Raw genomic sequence first — 8,894 nt, 5'->3', positions numbered from 1 at the left:
GAAGCCAACTCTCTGATGTAGCAGGCCTTCAAAGGAATATAACACAGACACTTTCTTTGTTGAAATTTGCCAAGTTCATACTCAGATTACTTTCGAAGGGGCCAATCTTGATCTCATTTGAGGAGGATGGAATGCATGAAAATTACTTTCCCAAGGTACTTTTCCTAATATGCTTTTAATTTTACCTACAACTCATTGACTGTTCCATCCTTACATCTTGCACTTTCCAAGAGACTCATACTGACTTCTGCTTCCAACACTGTCACCAACTTGAAGTTTTGAGCTTGAAGCCATGGTTTTGGCATTTGAGCCATGCTTTGCATGAAGATGCCAGGTTCAAAAACTGGCATTCCTCATTAAATGATTTCAAGAACCAGGAGACGGGAAAGACCTTTCTCTGTGAGACCTTGAAGAGCTGCTGGCAGTCAGCATAAACAATATGAAGAAAGGTGGACCAATGGTTTGACTTTGTATAAGGCAGCTTCTTGTTTTCATCAGTACACACTGCTAAAAATAGAAAATTACACAGTCTAGTCATAAGAACATAAGAGCCATGCTAGATACGTAAGATGAAAGGCCTATCTAGTCCAGCATTATGTTCACACAGTGGCCAACCAGTTACCTCTAGGAAGCCCACAAACAGGAGGACTGCAACAGCACCATCCTGCCTGTGCTCCTTAGCAACTGATTTGAAGAGGCATACTATTTCTGGTACTGTAGGGAGTAGATATCTGTCATAATTAATAGCCATTGATAGCCCTGTCCTCCATGAATTTGTCCATTTCTTTTTTAAAGCCTTTCAAGTTGGCAGCAATGGCCACATCTGTGGCAGTGAGTTCCACAAATTAACTATATACTGTGTGAAGAAATACTTCCTTTTGTCTGTCCTGAATCTCCCACCATTCCACTTCAGTGGATGACCCTGGGTTTTAATATTATGGGAGAAACTTCTCCCTGTCCATTCTCTCTATGCCATGCATAATTTTATAACCCACTATCATGTCTCCCGTTACTTGCCTTTTTTCTAGGCTACACAGTCCTAAGCATTTTAACTGTTCCTCATAGGGTAGCTACTCTAGCCCCCTCATCATTTTGTTTGTTCTTTTCTGCACTTTTCCAAGCTCTATTCAAGTGTAGTGACCCGAACTTAACACAGTATTCCAAGTGTGGTCTCACCATAGATTTGTATAAGGGCAGAATGATAGCTGCAGTTTTATCCGAGGCCCTGCTCCCATAGTACTTCCCATCAGATTCTAGTGACATGTGGAACAACTAATAAGCAAAGGTAGCTGCTATCTCTTTGCTGCTCAGCTAGTTGATTGACCTCCCCAGTGGCCACAGCCTCTAAGTTCTACCATCGATTGCTATGGAGTCCAAGGAGTCCCATCGACATGCCCCCACAGTCTTGGCAGTCTGTGAAAAACACATCTTTCCGCATCAGTTCTGCCTTTGCTTCGTCTCTCCCACCTCTTCCCCAGCTATCTGTTTTTTTAATAGAAAAATGTGTTAAATTTCTTACACACAGTTCAGCGACTGCCTTCCATGAGCACAGCTAAATCCCATGGTGATTGGTTGTCTGCTGCCCAATTTATTGTGCTCCTTTCCTCAATAAACAGTCAAGGTAAAGCATGGAACAATTTTTTCTTATCTATTGCTAGCTGCTCAATTTCAGTGGGGGTGGCAGTATTACCTTTAGCTGGCACATATGGTTTTTTCCCCTGCTGCATGCCCTGAAAATTGAAATTTTCAGCTGTTTATAAATAAATAAAGCCCACAGTAAGAGATTTGCATAATTACTTTTCAAGGTAATGAGTGAGACAAGAGGCCAAAACATAGACGCTGAATATCTTCTGAGCGGTCTGTGCCACTAAATAAACACACAGCTCATGTAAGTACCAAGCTGTAGGGCAGTCTGAGCAGCACATAATTTATTTAGGGGACAATGAGCAATCTCTTTGAATTAGATGCCACACCAAAGGGAACACATGAAAGACATATAGGTAATTGAATATTAGATGAAGCATTATTGCAATTCAGAAATGTTTGTCTCTTGGAATCTCTATTGCCAGCCACGTCATTAAAGAAGGTCTCATATATAACAAAGGTGTTTATAACATCAGGCCCACTCCAAAGCTGTGAGCTTACTGGTTAAAGCAGTATGCCTGAATGGAGCAATCTCCTTTGAAAGGAAGTAATCAAGAGCTTTGTGATATGCTCAGATAATCATTCGTACAAGCCTTCTTCAAAAACGATAGCTTTGATTCATTCAGCCTGAACTGACTGAATTTAGATACCCTCTTCTGCCATTTATTCTCATGACTGGAATCTTCTTTTTGAGCTCATGCCATGGATGATATGTGGGTATGTGTTCATCTGCCTTGTGAATAAAGTATGTATCTTGATTGCATCTCTCAGGAAGGGAAATGTGCAGTTTCCCACTTTGACTATTACAATGGCAGACTGAAAAGAAGAAATAGATCTTGGGAAAACCTACTTCTGGGTAAACATACTAAAATTGTGATGAAAAACTGGTGTGTTTTGTAAGACTGCTGATCTTAGTCTCTCTCTCTCTCTCTCTCTCTCTCTCTCACACACACACACACACACACACGTACAAAAGCTTTAATTGCTTTTATTTTCCAGTCCCACATCTAATGAGTGGATGTGAACCATGATAAAGAGATCAGGAAGCATTACATCTGCTCTGGACCATACTCTCAGACCATAGCCAGCATGGTGTAGTGGTTAAGAGTGATGGTTTGGAGCAGTGGGCTCTAATCTGGAGAACCAGGTTTGATTCCCCACTCCTCCACATGAGCAGCGGACGCTAATCTGGTGAACTGGGTTTGTTTCTCCACTCCTTCATATGAAGCCAGCTGAGCGACCTTGGCTAGTCACAGTTCTATTAAGAGCTCTCTCAGCCCCACCTGTCTCATAGGGTGTCTGTTGTGGGAGGGGAAGGGAAGGTGATTGTAAGCTGGTTTGATTCTTCCTTAAGTGGTAGAGAAAGTTGTCATATAAAAACCAACTCTTCTTCATAGTCACATAAGAAGAGCCCTGCTGGATCAGACCATGGTCCATCTATAGAGTTGCAAGGTTCCTTGTCACCAACAGAGGGAGATTTTGGAGGTGGAGCCTAAGGAGGGCAGGGTTTGGAGAGGGAATGGCTTCAATGCCATAGAGTCCAATGGCCAAAGCAGCCATTTTCTCCAGGTGAACTGATCTCTATTGGGTGGAGATCAGTTGTAATAGCAGGAGATCTCCTGCTACCACCTGGAGGCTGGCAACCCTATCCATCTAGTCCAGCATCCTGTCTCACAAAGTGGCCAACCAGTTTCTCTGGAGGGCCGACAGCAGGGCATAGAGGCCAAGGCCTTCCCCTGGTGATGCCTCCTGGAGCTGATATTCAGATCCTTACTGCTACTGAATGTGAAGCTTCCCACAATGTAGAACAAAGTCTCAAGGGTTTTTCGGTGGAATCTTTCCACTGCTTTAGTGTTTTAGGGAAATGAAAACATCATCTGAAACAGCTGAAGATGTGAGGCTTGTCTCTACATTGTGCAAAAGTCCCTTAACTCTTGCAGTCGTCGGTAGGAGCCACTGGAGAATATTCAACAAACACCACAGGGAGTCAACTCAGCATTCATTTCAGACTCTAAAAATTCTCAGAGCCAAAGCAATATTCAAAACATATAAAAAATATATTTGAAAGATCTCAAATGGTTAAAAATCTGATGCTAAAGAAAAGGTTTAAAAATTCTATGCTAATGTCTATCACTGCCTCATATAAATAGGTTTAAATTATTGGATCATAGATATTAAAATGTTGCAATCTGGAAGCCTTCGTTTCAGTCCTTAATTCTAGGATAGTACATAATTTGAGGACTGCAACATATGGGTGTTAATTCTACCATGACCTAGAGATGTCAAACTGGAGAATATTCTCTGATTGCCCACTGCTCATATAAATGCAAGTACACATCTAGGAGATTATTATTCGCAACCTCAGATCTCATAGAATTTATAGACTCAATATTGGTTACTATGGTGGAGGGAAAATCAGTGAGCTCCATTAAAATGATTCATGAGTTTGCTAGAAGAGACAGAGACAATCACGATATTTCTTTAAAGGTGCTTTTAAAACATGTTTACATAAAATCCTTAGGATAGAGTGAGAGAAAAATATTGTTCCATGGTTGCTGTTATTGTTTAAAATACGAAATGCAGTATTGATATTAATTCTATGATAAAGATTGTTTAGAATGGGATTGAAATGGCCAGTATCGTAATGCCCTTGTTTGGATTTGTGGTGTGGCAGGTTTTGAAATACTATATGAAAATTCTGGTCATTTCATCTCCAAAAGGATACTGTAGAGCTGGAAATGTTGCAGAAAAGGACACTTTTCAAAGCAATCCTTAGGCATTCTATCACCAGCATGGACCTATTAATTTGAAAACAAGAAGGGAAGCTTGAATGAATGTCAGAATTATGTAATTTATGTGCAACCAAAAAAAATCTTATAAAAGCAGATTGAAATTGAGGAAAGAGTAAATTCAAATAAGCAATTTTATTTATTTAATTTGATTTGATTTGTATGCCATCTATTCCTGACTAGGTCAGGCTCTGAGCAGCTCACAACAAAAATAACACCCGATAAATAGTATAATTAAAAAAGAATAAAAGTTACATTCCATCAATTAAAACATAAATTAAAACACCAGTTAAACAGGCATCACCTGACTATCAGCAATAAAAACAATGTTGGGCAGCCATCCAGGGGGGAGATCTCAGCTAACAAGCAACCCTTAATCAAAATGAAAGGGAAGGGAAGATAGGCCAGCAGAATGGAAAATGTTGCTGCCCTCAACCATATGCCTGGTGGAACTCTTACAGGCCCAGAAAAACTAGGGTTGCCAACCTCCAGGTACTAGCTGGAGATCTCCTACTATTACAACTGATCTCCAGCTGATAGAGTTCAGTTCCCCTGGAGAAAAAGGCCGCTTTGGCAATTGAACTCTATGGCACTGAAGTCCCTTCCCTCCCCAAACCCCTCCCTCCTCAGGCTCCACCCCGAAAATCTCCTGCCGGTCTCGAAGAGGGACCTGGCAACCCTATGCGGAACTGTTTAAGGTCCCATAGGGCCCTGATCTCACTAGGCATAGCATTCCATCAGGCCAGGGCCAGGACTGAAAGCGCGAGTTACAATAGTATAACCTGGAGGTGACGGTTGTGTGGATCACCATGGCTAGGTCAGGGCAAGAGAGATAGAGTACCAGTAGCCTAATCTGGCAAGGATTGTAGAATGCCACTCTGGCCACATTGGCAACCTGTGCCTCCATTGACAAGGAGGCATCCAGGATGAGCAGTACTGGAATCCTTTCTCCATAGTGTTAAAATTCTCAGGTTTATAATTAGATTACAATAGTATTAACAATAGAAAGAATATGGGGCAGTAAGTACTTCCATCACTCTCACTGTTATTAAAGTAGATATGATACACTGGGCACCAAAATCTGATTTCAAGAGATGGTCATGGTGTGGGTAAATGAAGCTACTACTCAGAGCGACCTTCAGTTTGAGAGCATGTTTTCATAAGGAAGGGGGAGTGATATCAGAGCCAGCTGAAGTCTTGACCAAGGCAGCTCTTCTGAAGGAGATTGCTCATCCACACCGGTGAGGGAATCTTCTTCAGAAGTCCAATCAGCAGCTGTTGAAGCTGATGCTTTTAGTTGGAGGGTATATCCCTCTGGATGGGACTAGGTGAGCCCTGTTTTTTAATGACCCTTCTGCTATCCAGATTAGTCATCTGTTGGGTGATGGACCTGGATAGCTGGTAAGACCAAGTTGGCTCCACTTACCCGACCCCACCTCAAAAGGGCCCAAACTATGGGATCCTGGAAGGGGACAAAGTCCCCTACCAAACAAACCCAGTCAAAGATAGAAAAATGGGAGAAGGCACAGAGCTGTGCATCTGAGCAAAGGCGAACAGCTGAAACCCGAAAAAGCCGATTATCTATTTGGCTATTTGGGGGAATTGCCTATCCAGCTATTTTTCAGGTTTATTTTCAGTTTGGTTTTACCAATATGCACAGCCGTAGTAGCATAGCCACCTTGAAACCACCCTTTGCATTGTGTGTGTAAAAAAAGTCTCTGTAAGGTAATGCAGAATGTAAACATTGGTAATCAGCAACCATTACTTAGTTGGAAGTCTTCCTCTTTCCTTTCCAATCCAGTAGGAGGTGAATTAAATGAGTGTAAACACCACTAATTGGAAAAGGTAGAAGTGCCAGTGATTTGCTAGCCGAACAGGTGACAATTTACTTGATGATAATTGAAAGCTAATTATTTTGAGCTGGAAACTGGTCACCAGGTGGTCTGTACTGCCCAAAAGACAACTTTAGGGAAGAAGAAGCATGGGAGCTTTTTAAAAAATAGGTTTAAAATACTGGTTGGATGATCCACAGCAAATGTTTTACTTGTTTGCATCTGTTACAGTTTTGTTTGATCCCAGACACTGGGTCTATTGAACAGCATAGAACATTAATCGCTGTAGATAGCTTTTATTTTTTAATGTTTTCCCTTAGGTTACAGATAAATTGTTCAAAAGTAGAGGTGTGCATCAAAACAAATTCAGGTTTGTTGGGATTCAGGTATATTGGAGCCAAAAAGATTGGTATTGTGAATATTCCTGAATTCCTGTACCAGTACGATATTCAGATTTGGGTTTCTCTTGTGAATCCAAATATATTTGGCTCCATTATAGCATATGGGAAAGTTATCTGAGGGTCGGGGGGTGCTGTTTTTTAAAGACAAATGCACCAAATTTGCAGCAAAGCTGCTGGTGTCTGTCCACAGAAGAACCCCCCAAGTTTGAAAAAAGATTGTGTCAGGGGGTCAAATGTTATGAGCCCCCAAAGAAGTAGCCCCACCCAGCCTCCATTGTTTCCAATGAGAGGAAACAGGGCAAAAGCAAATAAGTATGCCTGCAGCAACCACAGGTCAATATCTCCCATGCCAAGATTCAACACAAGCCCAACAGAACCAAAGCAGAACCCAGGAATCCAGCAGAACCACAAGCCAATGTGGCATGCCCAACAGAACCAATGTCAAACTGGAGAATTCCAGCAGAAAAAAACAAGCCAGGAGGCACTTTTGCAAGGCCAACAGAATCAATATCTAACATAGAAGCCCAAAGGTTAGCCAAAAATTACAATTGTGCTGTAATTGTATGACTAGTCAAAAAAGAACAGCACTATGACATTAGTAATAACTAGCAATCCTACTCAGCTTCAATATGTATAATACACTAGTAAGGTACAGTATACAAACAAATGTTTTATTTCCAAATATCACAAAATATTTAACATACATACAATAAGCCTAACTAACTATAAACCACAAGTGCAGTACAAAATATAAGAGAACAGCTATGCAGATAAGATTTCCACCGCCCGACCAACCAGTCGCATTCTAAATTTTTAAAGTGAAAGTCCTTATTTCCTGTGCTGGAGCAACAAACAAACAATAAATCTGCTGTCCAGTATGACTGTGGATGATATGAACCACAATCACACTTATAGGTGTATGAGGACAATCTTTCCCAGAAGTTGTAAATGCCCGGTTCTTTCTTGGATCCTATCCTATCTCGCACCAATAATTTCTCATTCTAACATGGTTCGATGGATCATTGGTCTGAAAAGCCGTACCTCAGTCTAAAAACCTGAACAGGGACTGTCTTTTTAAATCCATTAAAGATGGGCTGAAAGAACCAGGCATTTACAACTTCTGGGAAAGACAGATGAAACAGATTTCAAGTCCCCTGTGCAACTCCAAAGCAGAGCAGTAGACTTTCAACAAATAAAACCAGCAGAAAGTGAAGACAAAAGGAACAACCAGAGAAAGCAAGCTAAGCAACAACCCCCCAACAGACCCAAAAAAGAAAAGGGAAAAAAACAGCAAAGGATAGGAATTGTAAGGAAAAGGGGGGGGTAAAGAAACCAAACCGAGCCCCACACACATAAGCCCAAAAAAGTTCCAAAAAGGTCAACCACAACACAAGCAACACTACAGCAAAAGCAATGAACCAAACAGAAGGAAACAAAAGGCCTTTAGGCCTTCTTCTCCTCCCCCCAGCCTAACACCAGCCCCAAAGAACAAATGTATGTATTCAGTAGAAAAAATACCTGAAAAATACCAGTAAATTATTTGGGGGGAATTGGGGGGGGGGGCTCGGATATACTGAATACTCATCCCTAATTGTATCTGCCATTGCTTCCATGTGTAGCTTTCCAACTGGAATGTATACATTTTGTTCTTGATTATTTCAAAATATAATGGGCATATTCCCCAATAGGTTTTCCTTTCATTGAACTGAAGGTGAGTAGCACAAAAGCATTGCTCTTTCCCTCAACTCTCAATAGGCTGGCATCGTGGATTGTGGCTTTGGCTTCAGAAAGGCATTCACCATGTACTGTCACACTAGTTTTCACTTTGATTTACAACAACAATTACAAGATATGCAATGAGTTTTAATAACACTTATTTTACCCATTCTGGGATTTCAGAGATTAAGTCAATGAACAGTAGCTATTCAGCAACAATTACCACATGATAAATCACTTCAGTTTATGATATTTCAATGAAAGCAAAAGAAAGATTTAAATTAAAATGTCACACTGTGGCCATGTTCCTGGGACTTTTGTCATCAATCATCAAAAATAAATTCACATTTTGGGGAGCAGAAAAAGTAAACAGTGTGATGTTTACAGATGTTTTACACAAGGCTGATAGTGTATGCTTTTTGTTAGTGCTGAGCTGAAACAGGAGGGCGCATCATAAGCAATTTGGTCCTGCCACAGGGGAGCCAAACATTTTTAACAACTTTTTTTGCATT

The sequence above is a fragment of the Euleptes europaea genome, chromosome 5, assembly GCF_029931775.1.
Source record: "Euleptes europaea isolate rEulEur1 chromosome 5, rEulEur1.hap1, whole genome shotgun sequence".
Taxonomy (NCBI): Eukaryota; Metazoa; Chordata; class Lepidosauria; order Squamata; family Sphaerodactylidae; genus Euleptes; species Euleptes europaea.
This window is presented reverse-complemented; position numbering follows the sequence as displayed.